The sequence below is a fragment of the Diachasmimorpha longicaudata genome, chromosome 6, assembly GCF_034640455.1.
Source record: "Diachasmimorpha longicaudata isolate KC_UGA_2023 chromosome 6, iyDiaLong2, whole genome shotgun sequence".
Classification (NCBI taxonomy): Eukaryota; Metazoa; Arthropoda; class Insecta; order Hymenoptera; family Braconidae; genus Diachasmimorpha; species Diachasmimorpha longicaudata.
The window spans coordinates 4580923-4596801 of NC_087230.1; the positions used below are offsets into that span (position 1 = coordinate 4580923).

The 15879-nt window shown below is 36.7% G+C and overlaps 1 protein-coding gene across 2 annotated transcripts in view; it reads right to left on the bottom strand.

Annotated features, from left to right (window-relative positions):
• Window positions 1-13422, bottom strand: part of LOC135163980 (brain tumor protein) — a 67953-nt gene extending 54531 nt beyond the window's left edge. For both annotated transcript variants that reach the window (XM_064123888.1, XM_064123887.1), the window contains exon 1: window positions 12230-13422. The gene's annotated coding sequence lies outside the window, so the exon portion shown is untranslated. The remainder of the gene's footprint in view (window positions 1-12229) is intronic.
• Window positions 13423-15879: the final 2457 nt, after the last annotated feature.

Consider the following 15879-nt stretch of genomic DNA (forward strand, 5'->3'; position numbering starts at 1 on the left):
CTTATTCAGAGAAGTTATTGGGTGGGGTGGAAAGAGGGGGAAAGTGACCCAGAAAGACGGGTTCTCAAGGACTCAAGTGAGGAAATGGGGGAAGCCACTTCCTGCGATAGTGACGCCAATATTCCGACTGTGGGTGTTAACTCAAAGCATTTAGAAGTCTTCGAAATACGTTTAACGTTAGTTGTTATTAATGACTTGCCGAGCAATTTAATTATGAATAGTAAAGTGCAAGAGGGGTTGAGGTGAATAATTAAGGTGTAATAGGGCTTGTTTCGATGGATTTATGAGAGTTAAAACATGATAATTTACTTTATTATTCATGGTTTATTTATTTAACATTTATCACCACTGGTCATTGAATTTTGTTGTCGGTGAACCATTGATGATTCATTTTTATAACATATTGTTATGAGTAGTGTTCAACGTTATAATTTTGACGTTAATTTTTTCAACTTTACAAATCAAAAACTGAATTTTTAAAAATGATTTTAATGACAAAAGCAAAATTGACTTGTAAAAAGACGGCAATTAATTTATGGGCGTTTTCCACGTGTGGGGATGAATAATTAAAGAGTAATTGGGTATGATTTAATGGACCTGGGAGAGATAATGGAATTCTATAATTTTTCAATCAATTATTCATTACTTTTTCATCGAATATTTATCCGCGTTATTGACGATAATTTTTTCTCGTGAATCGAATTAATTTGATTATCCCATCAATCAAATTAGTACTAAATTTTAGTAACAGCGATGACGTACAATAAATTTGGCTTTTGTTTTAAATCGACGAAAAATGTAAATTTTTCATATTTCAAACAAAAGGAAAAAACAGGAGTGAAGAATAATTAATTTTTTAAAATTACAATGAATGAACTGGTCGTTGTACTCATCATTTCTATTCAAACTCCAACCTGGATTGGGCCCTAATTATCATTACAAAACTCGGAATACGCTAGCGTAACCAGATCGGATAAAAAATAACTGAAAGCCAGATCTTCAAGATGTCCAACAGTTGCATAACCTGGGACGCTCCGTAATTGCGTGAGAATGGTATGGAGAGGAGCTGAGGCTGTACGATTGACTTGTGCCCAATTTCGAAAAAGGAAAGTACATACGTACAAAGGGGAGAAGCAAAAGCAAAGAATAAAGACTAGAAAACAAGCGGAAGTTGAAAATTCCAGTCCAACAAAACGCGAAAGTTATTAATTCCCTGTTTGACGTATCACGCAAAATATCGAAGCCACTGAGAATGTTAAACAGTGTCACCTGGATGTTACACGATGCTAAACACACACACACACATACACATACATATGTTCTATTCTGTTGGCCACGTGTCGAGGGTTATTCAAAGGCTCTAATTATGCTTTTTAAAATCGCTGAAAAGGTGCAACAAACTTGAAAACTTAAACCGGTAGTTCAACTTTTCTCATTTTCGTATTTAAATTTATTTATAAAACTCGTTGGAATCATTTTTATAAGCCGAGTGGCTGATCCTGTGTACGGAAAAATTTCCTGTGTACTCGAAATTCATCTAGCACAGGGAATTCATGGTAATGAATATGAAAATTTGATATGAGAAATTGTGAAGAGTCTATTTTGTAAATTTAACAATTGGACAAGATTTTTCATTAAAAATTTATAAATTTGTGGAATAATCGTGGAAGATGTAAATATAAGTTTAGTTGTTTCGTGGAAAATTGGTCACCTACGGAATTCTTTAAATTCAGATAAAAATGTTGGCAAATTGTGGACTTTTCATATTTTTTAATTAAATAAATAAATAGAACTTTACTTAAATTTTCAGAGAAATTTGAAACTCTATTGATTTTTTCCTTAAAAAATAGACATTTTTTTGCCCCAAAAAATTCAGACAATTTTTTTTGAATAACACAAATAACTGAACGAAATTGAAAGTTAAAATTGTTTTTAAAAACCCCTGAAATTTCAAGTTATGTTGTATTGTTGATAATTCATAATATCATGGAGAAATCTGTAGGGACTGTTCATTGTAGTTGTACAATAAATCATTTTGGAAAATAGAAATTCTCGATTTAAAAAATTCCTGAAATCCCAATAATTCCGAAATAACTTCAAAATTCCATTAAATTTTTCTCTTTGAAAATTGAATCCAGGGCCTTCCGGAAAATCCAGTGTAATTTTTCATCCGCTCGCTATCATTGTAAACATTCTGACTAATATGTTCTGAATTTATATGACATTCGGTGAGATAAATATGTCATAAAATAAACCAGCATCGAGTAGTTTCCACTCTGGCACGACTACAAAGAGAAGCGACATAGACCAACAACACCATTTAATCGCTGACTCGAGAACGAACCAATGATAACGCGCAGCTGGATCCGGTAGTTCTTTTATATTCTTTATATCGTGCACCTGGCATATTTATAATCGATTTCGTGGTACAAGCCAGAGGTGGTCAGCATTTTTTGTAAATTAATTCACTTTCATAAGTTATAATCCACATAATCTGTGTATTGGTGGTAAATGACGGGAAGAACTGTACAGAAGCATTTCCCAGAACAAGATTCTGGATTTCACAGAAATTACGTTTAAATTTATCAATTAAATGATTTTAAGGAATTGTGAAAAATTTTCGGAGGATTTCTAGTAAATTTTCAATAACTCCACAATTGTAAAATTCTTTCCCCACTTCGTTACTTAGTTTTCCATTAAAATAATGTTTTTCATAGATTCTACCAACATTCAGAAAATTTGGATTTAAATCAAAATTTTCAAAAATTCTTTAAATTCAGTAAAATCCTTGAAAATTCATCAAAAATTTTGAACTAAATATTCAAAACAAGGACTTTTCCTCTATTAATTTTCAAAATTATTAACAAAACCTGTCTTAAAAACTTTCGGTAGTTCTCTTAACGTTCAAAAAATGGGGCGATTTTTCGTAGAAATAAAAACAAAATAACATGAATTTTTTAAACAATTCCCTAGTTTTTTTTTCACCCCCATTTCTGCATCCATTAAGATACCAAAAAAAAGTGTACCTCACCATAAGAAGTAAAGAATGTAAAAGACCGCGAGCGGAACGCCTTACACCCCCGACTTGCCGTATTACCCAAGATATCGATCTTGCTGATATGAAAACGGCCAAATCAACTCTACACACGTCATGGAGTGTGCGATCGTACACAATGTAGAACATCAGAGTTGACGTTAGGTATTGCCCTGTGTTTGCATCCGGTACTTGGCACATGTCACGTGTTTCCTCCTCGCATTTTTTTTTTAACCCGTCTCGCCCGAGAGTCGATTGGATCGCATCACCGATAACAAAACCCAGTCGCGGATCACCCAATGATCGCCATAATCCCATCCCTTCTCCCCAACTCCCACATTAGAAGCGATCAATGTGGGCTTTCAATATCCTTATCTTATGTCAATTGTAAAAGCAAGTTAATTCGTCCGTAAATATTGAATACCGGCAATTTAATAGCATTAAAAAGCCACATTTTCGTTATTTGTACAGAAACGAAAGTACAAACGAAGTAAAAAAGCCATTTAATATTGAAAAAAAAATATGTTGGACCAGTGACATTCACAGGGGAGAGGGGTCACTTTGAAGTAAGAAATACGTAATAAACCGATGTTACGTAGAAATTGTTGAGTAATCCAGTGGAAAAAGCAAATGAGAATAAAACACGCATTTCACTCTCTCGTGAGATGCCTCGCAAGCCACAATATATCGAGACAGGGTCGATCAGACCCGCCCACCTGTCTTGCCATCCTCTTTCTTTTCTATCGTCTCCTTCCAACACCCCTCCACCCCCCCTCCCGCCGCCACTCCCCCCCCCCGGTTTCCCTTTCTTCCTCGCGGCTCGATTGAAATATCGACAAGCGCGGTTTAATCAATCACCCACCAACACTTCCTCTCACTCTGCATTAATACCTGAGACACTCATTTCAAACTGCATTTCTACTTATGTATCATTTTTATTATTTATCATTAGTCAAGTTCATATGGTGCTGATGAGAAAGCGAAAATCATAAAATTCAGGAAGTTGGGAGGAAGTGGAAGAGCTTTGGAGATATCTCCTGGGGAAATGATGCGATTTGAGTTAGTCAGGTTTCATTTTAAAGGTGAAGAAAATATCTTCAAAATGAAAAAAAAATTGAGAATTTTCTCTCAGCCGTTACTGCATTAATTCCGGATGTAATTCATGGATAAAATGAATCTGATAAAATTTATGAATTCGTGAGAAGAATAAACAAAGAAGTGGCAGTAACACATCAGTAAGCCATTGAATGTGGATGAGTCAGGTCTCATTTTAGAGAGTGAAAAGGAACCTTTAAAGGAAAAAAAAAATGGACAAATTATAGTCAACCGTTCTGGAGTTATCGACGATAAAATATAGCGCGTCATATTCTTTTTCACGACCGAAGCCATTTCATTAGATTGCGTAATGCAAATAATTTCTTTATCAAATTTTCATGACATTCTTGGGTAAAACGACCACAAATAACCGAATCCACTGTCTATTTTTACTCACCGATTTGGTTTATCAAGGGATCAGCCTTAGACAGTTGGGTTTCGATATTTCAGCGGGAGAGTCACAAGGAGTTTGACGCACGCCATGCCCCCTCCATTTTGTCTATCCCAAGTAAGAACACGTTTACACAAGTAGAATAACACACGTATATCATACAGACACATTTATTCCAAAATATTAGTGCACACAAAGCTAGAAATGTCACATGTTGATGAATATTTTTCAACTATCAGCTGTGTTATTTGTTAATGCAAGATTCAACATTAATGAGACGATGCGCTCTGAACATAATCGATTCCTCAACACGTACGTAAATATTGTTACGATAAATATTTGTAAGTGAGTGAGTGAGCTGGAGAATGACACGCGCGAGGGAGAAAAGAATTTTGTCGAGATTTACTCGTTCGTGAAACAAGAGTTGTTTTGAGACTTTGAGCTCTAATGATTTTTTTTCCCACGCACAGTTCTTCATATTTTTTTTCTTCTCTCGATTACATCACGCCGTCGAGTGTAATATCGCCGACAAGGTGCACTGTAACGCAACGATACAGTCTGCTTAGCGTTGACCGTGTTACAGGTTTAAATTGCGGAAGGATCACCAGTTGTACAGCTTTTATGTTTCCTTTCTAAATCGTTTTCCCCCCTTTGTGGTGCGAGATATTTTTGAAATTTGTATTTCCATTGTTGCCTTTCACTCGGGTGTGAAATCACGATGATGATGGTGACAAAAGATTAGAAAATACGTGGAAAACGTGATTTTTAAATTAAGAAAACAATTGTAAATTGTTGGTTAAAATCTTGAAATTTCACCGGAAGTATTCAACAAGTGAAATTTTTATTGATTCTCTTCGGAATTTCTTCAATGAAATTTAAATTTTTAATTTATTTTTTTGCCATGTGAATTATTTCATAAAAAATAAACTTCAGTAACTCGGTACTTCGTTCCGATAATTACTTAAGTTTATTAACAATTCATAACAAAATATAAACACTGGCGTAAACGATTTTTCAATTGAAAAAAATGTACCTTCCACTGATGAAAATCTAAAAAATAAATGGAAATTGTAAACATCCGTTCAGTTATTCTCCGACAATCAATAAAAATAAACGAAAATGTTGATAAATTATTCTTCCATCGACAATTAAAAAGTCAGTGTAAATTCATCCTGAATATTCGTATTTTCATCAAAAGGTCAAATAAATAGCGGAATCATAATATTCCCGCCATTCGAAAGATAGAAATACTATTGAATTTTCCGTCTAAAATTCAAAAATTTCAACTTCATCTCTTCAACGTGTAAAAAAAAACTTTCTTATGACAAAGGAACTAATTTAAAAGATTAATATCTTCCCTACTCTGTCATGATGATCGTCTGAAGAGAATTAAATTCAACAACTCATTTATAATATTCACCCACTCAATGAGCCCAATCGTACTCACATGTTACGTTCTCCTTCATCCACGTGAATTACATAATCACATCACTTTCGCCAATAGCTTTTTAAAGATCGTCCACGCGCAACGAAACCCACCTATCGATTAGTTGCTCCTTTTTTTTTCATCGAAGAAAGTTCGCGGACTTGAAACTCACATTATGAATTAATTTTTTTTCTCCATCTAACTTAAATTCATTATCAACTAAGAAACTGTCACCAGGAAATAGTTCTGTTTCGTAACTTGATTAATGATTTGTCGCGTTTATTTTCGAGCCGAAGAAATTTATCAGAGGAATGAGGCATTAAAATCATTAATATTCTCTATGCAATCATAACTTCTTCCGAATTAAAAAAATTTCACCTGTAAAATTTTTGATTGAGACAGTCGAAATGTATTTTGGAAAGAAATCATTCAAATGAGAATGATTTTGATGGGCTTTGGCACTAGATGAATCCGTATTGACAGCACATGTCATCAAGCAATGATTCCACAAAATTTTCGGTCCATCGGACACAACACGAAGGCATTTTCTCACTGAGTGAAATCGACTGTACCGATCAAGCTTTATCTTTTGATCATTGAGAACCGCTCCACCACATTTAGACCGACAAAAAATAAAACCAATAGAGTGAAATTAAATTGTATACAGTGTGTTACGCTAGACGTAATATAATTCCTCCTGCGTTCAATACGAATCGCCTCGACCCGGTGAAAATTAAATTCAGGTCTTGTTGAGTTAATCGCGTGCTAAAACATCACACTGATCCCAAGATCCAATGAAAACGACTCTCTATTATTCTTTTACTTCTCTCGTTCCCTTCTATCGTTTCTATCCCTTTGCTTCATTTTTTACAATTTTATTTTCAATTGTTCTTCTTTTTCAACCACGAGAAATTCTCCCCCGGCTCGAGCTCAGGGGAAAAAAATTAATTGCCATACGCGTGCAAAACAGTCTGAGCGCTTTTTTTTTCTACTGTTTCAACCTTATTCGAAGTATTTTTATTTCAAATTCCAAAAAATCGTGCGTCAGACGCGTGGAATTTGATCATCGTCATTCATTTATTTAGCAATTTTTATTTTTACCACGATTTTCAGATATTCATAAGCCGCGTAGAAATATCCCTTCCGACTAAATTTCTACTCTTTAGTTTCACTGTATCAGAAAATAGGATAGAAAAAGACTGAAGGATAAGAGGTGAAATCATAAACCGTTCTTGTCGGCATACGATAAGAAGATTTTGCGTCCGGGAAAAGCTACTGGTGAGTGTCGGATTTGTGCGCATTACCCCTGAAATTCAAGTAGATTCTACCAATTACAGTTCGTTTCCCTCGGTCAACTAAACGGAAAGCAATTTATTTGTTGTTTTGTAGTTTTTCGGAAACTTTTGCCTCAGCACTGAGCGTTAATTTCAGTTGTCCTCGGCATCGAAATTCAAAACACGAATAACGAAAAATTCAGTTGCCACTAAATTCCAAACTTTTTGATTAAGCGAAACTCATTCATTTATTTTCCTCTCATCCTATTCTTATCTATAAATCAATTGATTCACCATCACAGAATATACTCAAATAAATTCACGTGATTTCTATCAATCATTCCCGAATAATTGTATTATTTATAATATTTCCTGAATACCAAAAAAAATTTTCACTCGAAAAACGAGTCAATGAAGAATTAGGGAATAAATTTAATTCAATTCTCTACATTTCAACGACCTTCCATCGAATAATCTAATTATTAAAAACTTCCATCGATTATTCAACAAAAAAAAATCAATGATCAGTAAATTTTTTTAAAAAATCCTTGCAATTTCCGGGAAAATGCGGTATGATAAAACTTCCACTACCGAGTTGTAGAAATTTTCTAAAAACGTATCTCATTCCCTCACAGCTCGTGACCTTGGAGGGGGCCCTCCAGCCTGAAGTCGGGTTATGGTCTTTGAAATGATGTACCGAGAAGCGCAAAGACTCGATTGCTGGCCTTGACGAGAGAAAGAAAGAGACACGAACGGAAGCGTCTGCGTTTTAGTTTCGGCGCGTTCTCTAACGATTGGTTGGGTTAGCTCTAGAGGGGCCATGCCCCCCCCCCTCCCTTCACCCCCTCGTCCGGCCCCTTTAGTTGCACTCGTAAATCTCTCGTCTACAGGGACATGGGAAGCAGAATGAGAGAAATAAAGTGGAAAGAGGAAGAGAGAGAGAGAGTGAGAGAATGAGGTAAAGGAGGGAATAGCATTCGTTAAAATCTACGAGGGCGTGTGTGATTTTGAATTCAAACCGTCATTTCGAAATTCCCCCTGAATAGCATCGCTAAAATCCCTAATTCAATGAAGGCAGAATTATACAAATAATAATCGACTGAATCGTTAATTTTTTTTTCTCCTCTAACAGACGTGAGAAAAATATGGATAAAACAATAGTAAATGAAATAATAAATTCTCAACTCGGTGTGAAAAGTGATTGCGCAAGACTTGGTGGAAATTGCGTAATGAAACTTTCTCCAGTGGAAGAAAATAAAAATGATTATCATTTAAATTGGACTCAAGGGCGTGCGATGAAGGTCACCGATGGGTGGAAAAAAAAAATGTAATTCACGGTGAATTTATTCATTCGCAATGTGAGGTAACGAGTCACGTGATTGATGCTGAGTGGGATAGATTGTTTTGGTGGATTTGGTCGATCTGAAGGCACTTGGGGGTAACAATTTTGGGTGATTGTGAATGTGGTGGCGAGGGAAGAGAGACACCACGCCTCGGGCTGGTTAAGCATTTAATTTAATTCGGTGAATCTTCTGATAGGAATAGTGGTTCCTTCACGAATGAAAATGTTCATGTCGCCTTATTGGCTGAGGTCCACTGTAAATCTGAGATTTTTCCGGATTATCACAGCTTTCTCTTTGAATTTATGGAATTTCGCTATCGATAGTAAGAGAAAGTTGAAAAATGAATTGAGATTTGATGGGATTTAATAAATTTTTGGAGAATTGCTGAGAGAATATCTTGATTCAATTTTTTAGTTATTTAAATCATTATTCACTGGATACTTATTATTGTCAATGATTTGTTTAATTTTTTAATGATTAAAAAAGTTAGGTAATCAAGTGTTCTAGACAATAACAAATCCTTAGATTTTTTAAGTAAATTGTCACATAATTTTCGACAATTCCAATCCCATCATTTCAATAAAAGATAAAAATTAATTTTCAAACGGATATCAGTTCTAGGGGAAAAAATTAAAATGTCAAGTTTTTTCTTTCATTGAAACTTCGTAAATAGTCCCAATTGACTCTCGACCTACTATTTCACTTCTGAATTCCCCCTCAAATAAACTAACACATTTTTCAATGACAAAATTTCCTGAAATCACAGACAATCCGACACTGCACATCTCAATTACTTTCCCCGAATTACCATTATCATTCGCTGCGTCATTATACCTCTCAATGAATGCAAAAAAAAGTAGGGAATTCGTAACAGTTTTACACCCCGCGTGTCCTCAGAAGCCCAACCCTCGCCGGAACTTCGGAGTCCCGGTTTCACATTCCCCTCTTTCCTTTTCACTGAAAAATTCTTTCTCATTTCATTTCGCACTCTTTCTCCAGTCGGTTAACTCCGCCAACAAAGACTCAATGCACTCGATACGATTGCGAGAACAAAACAAAAAAAAAAAAAAAAAGAGTCGGTTAATTTTCAGTTTCAGGGGGCAGCTGCTCGTCCTTGAGGTGTCGGTTGAAAGGAGTTCTATCCTCTCTCGATAGTAATTTTATCGGTCTCATTACGTGAGAGACTCTAATTGCTCCGGAAAATTAGAGTTGCTAGGATTGTTCTCCAATGAAAACCCCCGGAAGATAGAGACCTCACGTGTTTTCTTTAATATAAATGTTCAAAGACTCTCATAAGTAAATTTGTGCTCGGAAATTAAATTAAATCCTCTCCACAGACTCAATTGCCGCAGGCAAATATTCAGATTACACGTGAGTTTAGTACGTCCCTGAGAGATAAAAGTTTCGCTTTTAGCCACCCCCAGAGGAGACCTCAAAATTCCTCCCCATCCAGTAATTTTTTTTTTACAGCACTTTGAGAATTTTACAATTAGGTTTGAAATTTAACGTCCAACCGGAGATGGCTTTTACCTCCAATTTCCTTGGGTTTATGAGGACCGTCATAAACACGCATCCATAAAAATCGATTCTACTGCAGACGTTATAAAAATTTCATCGATTTCAATAAACTTAAGCTACTGAAAACTTCAGCAAAAAAAAAAATTCACTACAAAAATATCATATTTCAATTCATATTTAATTTTACATTTGAATTTTCAATGAAGATATAAATTAAAATATTGAGGATTGATTGAATTACAATGAATTTTTCATTTACTGAACAATTTCCAAATATTTTCTTCCATACTCAGGAAACAATTGAAGTCAAATCCATCACTTCTCTGTGGATTTTATTTACAAGGGCCTATAAATAATATTGTCCACAGTATTCAGTTCAAAGTAAATCTCCCGCAGGTATGAAAAATCAAACTTTTTTCATAGATTTGAATAAATTTGCCTCCAAACTCCATCAAAAAATTCCAATGAAGCTTGAAAAATACTGAGTTGACAGTTCCCGTATAACGAACGCCTTTCACTGTTTTTCAAGGCGACAAATGTCGAATTCAATTAAACTGGAATTTTTCAAATTGAAATCAACGTGAGTAGTTGTTAGCCGTTGCCACTACAGACGCTTGAAGGATACAATTATGTATCTGAATACGAGGGGACAGGGAGGGGATAAAATTTTTGTACGAATATTTTCTCCCATTAGTCTCTGTAAAGAGGTCCTTGGGGAAATTTTACTCTCTCCTTTACCATTCCAAGATTTTTATCAGAAATTGACGTTACACGGTGACTACAATTTTTAAGTTTGCGTTTCAACAGCTTTGATTTACTATCGATTTTCCGTCATCGACGTTCGTTGTACTTCAGGCCAACTTGATATTCAAAATAGAGTTCGACTCAATTGATTAAAAATTATTATTACTTTATGAAAATTTAGTCCTCCAGAAAATAAGCAAAATTTCGAAACCATTTATTGGATTTTGACGAATATTATTTCGACTTCAGTTCAGTGTGTGAGAGGGACAATTTCCAAGTGATTGAAGTTTTTTTATCAAATTCATGCGTTAATTGTTTTTGTAAAATTTATCACATCATTTTACCAACTTTATTCAGTTATTTCATGTAGAGTAAAGTAAAGGTCTTTGTTCACCAATATTTTTCAACTGAACCATGCAATTGTACCGAATAAGGTCTTATTATAAAGATGAAAAAATTATCTTGAAAATGAAATCGAAATCTGGAAATTTCACTCTGTTGATGTTAAGATATTAACAATTGAAAAGAGTTCATTTTCGATTGGTCCCAATAATTTCGTTCCAAACGCAAAATTTCCATCTGATTTCACGAATTTTTATTTATTCCAGTAAATACTAATTCAAAAGGAGAGGTCATAAATATCATTACACTCTTCGCCTAAGCATGTGCTTTTCAACCAAATGTCTTACGATAATTGTGAATAATTTCCTAAATTGAAAAAATTTGTTCAACGAAGAAATTCATCCAATGAACAAAAGAATCAATTCTAGGACTCATTTCCTCTATAAATTCCCGGAATATCTCGAAAATCTCCGCCTCTACACACAGAACCGAAAATTTTGATCGTCAAAGACACAAGTGAGTAATTTTCAATGATTTCACCACTAATTTTCACCATTTTCTCGACTACCTGAATTCGCCCCCAAAATATTCGATTCTACCTAATTTTCAATTCCTCACCCTCGTTCCCACAAATTGCTACCAATAAAGTCATAAAATAAATTCGCCAATCATTTCAAAATTAATTATTAAAATTCCTCTCAATTAACTTTTTCACTCCCATCGTTCCAGCGGGCAAACCCACAGGAAGTAAACCCTCCTACATCCCATTGGACCCTCAAAAGAGCTCATCAAACCCGCACCGATCCATTGTCTCCCCAGTTATCGATTTTGCACTCTCCTCCTAAAACCCTCAGTGCCCCAAACCCCGGAGAATTCCAACCGAACGGTCAGTCCCCCTGACGTTACCCCAAAACTCATTCTACCCAATTCTCTGTCCTTTATCAGAGGCCCAACAAGCGGCAAAAATGAGCACGTGGGTTGGCAACACACTCTGGGATTATAAAAATTCCCCCCATTCTTAAGAAGAAAATTCCTTTGAAAAAAAGAAAAATATTGACTCACCGTATAGACGAGAATAATCCGCAGGCGATCGGAAAAATCCTCCTTCAAACGCCGTTTCCAGCGTGGCACATATCACACAAAGGAAGAACGCGGCAAGGATTATCAGCGTTAAAACAAAACAAAAAAAAAATCGAAAAACACTGAAACTAGAGTCCCTCACAGGTCACCCCACAAGTCTCGATGATTGAGTTCAACCCGCAGTATTTTCTCCCCAAAAATCCACAAAAAAAAATCCTGGCGTCCTGTCTGTGGCGTTCTCCAGTGGTTTTTCTAGGTTAGGAACGCACCGGCGTCTGTTCACCAGTCAAACGTACAAAAAAAAACCGACCGGCCAATGTCACTATTTCTCACTCCAAATCGCCGAATAATCGACTAATAGACACACCAGAGAGCCGATAAATATCCGAATATCAGTGACTCCTTTGTCCCTCCGGATGAAACAGGAAAAAAGGCGATTGGGTCTCGTGAATTCTCCCGGCGTGCGTTGGCACTCCCGGCACGAGAGAACAAAAAAACTGTAATTTTCACCGATAACTCGATATAAATTCACAGCAACACGAACACTCGGCTTTTATCAGTTGTAAATAAACAATTGTTTTCCAGTGATTGAGGAATATTTGTGCCCGTGCCAGCTGATTTTTATTGATAAATTAATATTTCAACTGCTTCAAGTCCTTGTGACGCACGTCGAGGCGTTTGTTCTCTGTTCTCACGATTTTCCTTTGTTCCTAGCGGCTCGAGAGCTGCTACGTGACTGACCGCTTCCCTCGGGCCAACCTCACCGGCTTCGAGTTTTGCGGACGCACACGAGAAGACACGATCAAGCGAGAACAACAGGGCGAATGGACGCGGGAGTTGGAAGGCCGGTTCGTCGATCTCAAACTACCCACACGCGAGTGAAAAATTTTATTCCTTTCAATTTTCTTGTTTTTGTAATTTTTATTTTTACGTGGAACGAAGGCTCAATTGTTGGCGCACTGGGGACCTTTGCAGGGGGGGAACAGTGGTGATGAATTTTGTGACACTTGTCGGTGTTTTTATTGGCCCTTCGATGAGTCGTTGGGAATGTTTTGTTGAGGGTTGCACGTTGTTTTGTTTCGGGGATGTGAAATTGTTCACTAGTTAGTCGTTAAATCCAGAATCACAACTGTGACACACGATGCTAACGGTCGCGCGGTCTGTTGGTAACTGAAGTGTGCGCGCGATTTCGGCGTCTCGACGTTGATCGTCGCTTGGGGATTTTCCACCTCTCTCGGACGCCCGGTGAGCGAGCCGACAGCGGCGACAGCTGGCGGGAGGTGAGGGAATTTAGCAACCCTTGTCGGTCTTTCACGCGTTCTTCACTGGGAGAGGGGATTTTCGGGGATTTCAAACTGGACTTTATTCGGCTGGGGGAGGGGGGATGTGAGGGCTCTGTGGGTTTTTGGGGAGGGATGGGGATAGCGGGATTGAGATGGGAAAGGAGTAGAGGTTGAGGGGGAGATTTTTGGGAGGGCTTTACCCGCCGGGACAAAGGTCTTTTCCGGGAATTTGAAAGGAAGATTTCACGTGTGAGAAAATTCCAAGGACACATGTTGGAACGGGTGGCACGAGGAGGATAGGTCGGGAAAAATTATTTAAACATTTGGTTATTGTGGTTGGGTCCTTCGGGAAAAATTTTCGAACTCCTGAGTAAAATTTGGGGTCTGTTTAAGTTACGTCTATTTTGATATAAGGGGAAAATTATTCAACTGTGCAGTAAACTTTATAGAGGGTTTAATAAAAATTATTTAGTCCTGGGAAATAAATTGCCTAACTAGACAGAAAAATTTATTTGCTGGTTAATTAAAGTTAGCTTTCGTTAATTTAGCTGTTTGAGAAAAATTACTTAACTACTCAGTAAATTTTATGGACGCCTCGATACAAAGTATCTGATCTTCGCGAGGAGATAATTAACTACCGACTAACATTTGTTTACTGCTTAATAAAAACTAACTAGACATGTGCATTAAAACCTCCAAATGTTAAACCACAAAGTTATGTTCGTAAAAAAATCGATGACAATCACCGAAGAAAAAACGTGAAAATTCAATCCATTTGACTTCAAAAGTACGTTCTATTCCCTTCAATTTTCAAAATGAATGACAACTTTGCTGCTACCACTTCAAAATAAAGTTCAACATCGAAAATTCAACGGCCGTTGAGCTCGAATTTTTGAAAAGTTTGCAGGAGCGTATCTGCAAACTATAAACAACGAATGCCAAATGAAAAATATAATCCCCCTCCAGTTCCATCAAAACCCCCGAAAACCATAATTTCCTAAAAAAAAAACTTTTACTCCATCCACTCTCTCACCGGTATATTCCATTCACAACTCAAAAACTTTCAATTTATCATTATTACAGACAATACCGATACCTCCAATACCCCTAGAACTGTAATTCAATTTAACTTTTACAATAAAACGATGGGTGAATAAAAATTGACCGGTGAAATGTGAAACTATATCGAACATATAATAACCAATCTAAACTCTATTCCATGAATACACCAATGTCTGGAATAGAAGTTCAGCGTCCCTCGTGGGAGTGTCGGTGTGTTTGGAAGAGGGGGGATATGGTTCTCTCTCTCTCTCCTGCACTCCCCCGGGGCTCTCTCTGGGCCGATCCCCACCCGATTCGGTCGCAGCCGACGGGTGGACGGATCAGACGAAGAGGAGAGAAACGAAGAGAAAATAAAAAGAGCCTCGCCGCCCCCTTTCGACCGCCAACCCTGGCCCGACGATTCAAACTGCCGGGGCCGAGTCCAGTGGCGTCGAAATCATACCCTGAAATTCACCTCCTACGAATTTATTTCAAATCCGATGAATTCACGGTGAGGGTGCAGGGGTGGATGAGACGAACGCCACTCGCTGGCGCTCAACCACATCCGTCTCCGCTGATGGCTCCTTTAATTCCGAATTTATTTGGGTAATTCAAGCGAACAGGTGCGCTCATGGAAAACCGACTGTGCTCTTGTAACTCTGTTGACTCAGGTCAGTTCATTTTTTATCTGTTTGATGGAAACTGGCGATATGGGGTGGAGGAAGGGAGCGAGTTTTAATGACCTCGAAAATCGGAAATCCGTCATTTTTTCGGCTCCAGATAGGACTAATCCATGGGGACAATATTTAATAGTCATTAGAAAATGGGTGTGTAATCGTGCTGGGGTCTGGCTGGAGAGAAATATGCAAGGAAAGTCGTGTGGAATGGTTGAGGAGATTTTTCGGGAGAAATAAATCGGAAATATTTATTTTTTTATTATCGGTGAATTTTGAAATTCTGTGATTTTGGGTAAATTTATTGGTGAACAATGGTGGGATTTTAATATTTTTCGGGGCATGTAAATGCCTGATTTATTACATTTTTTTCCATTTAAATCATAAAAGAAACATAAAATATAAAAATCTATAGCTAACACAGAAATAATTATGATGCATAATAATTTAATTATTTATTTTTTTTTGTGGATCATTATATTTTAGAGATTTATTATGATGTGTAAAATATATTCATATTTTCTATTTCAATTTATATTAAATTCAGATATTATTTTCGCGAAAAATTGCAGTGCGTCTACTGTCAAGAATTACAATCCACCAACAGTAAAATATCCTAAAGATTTTTTTACAG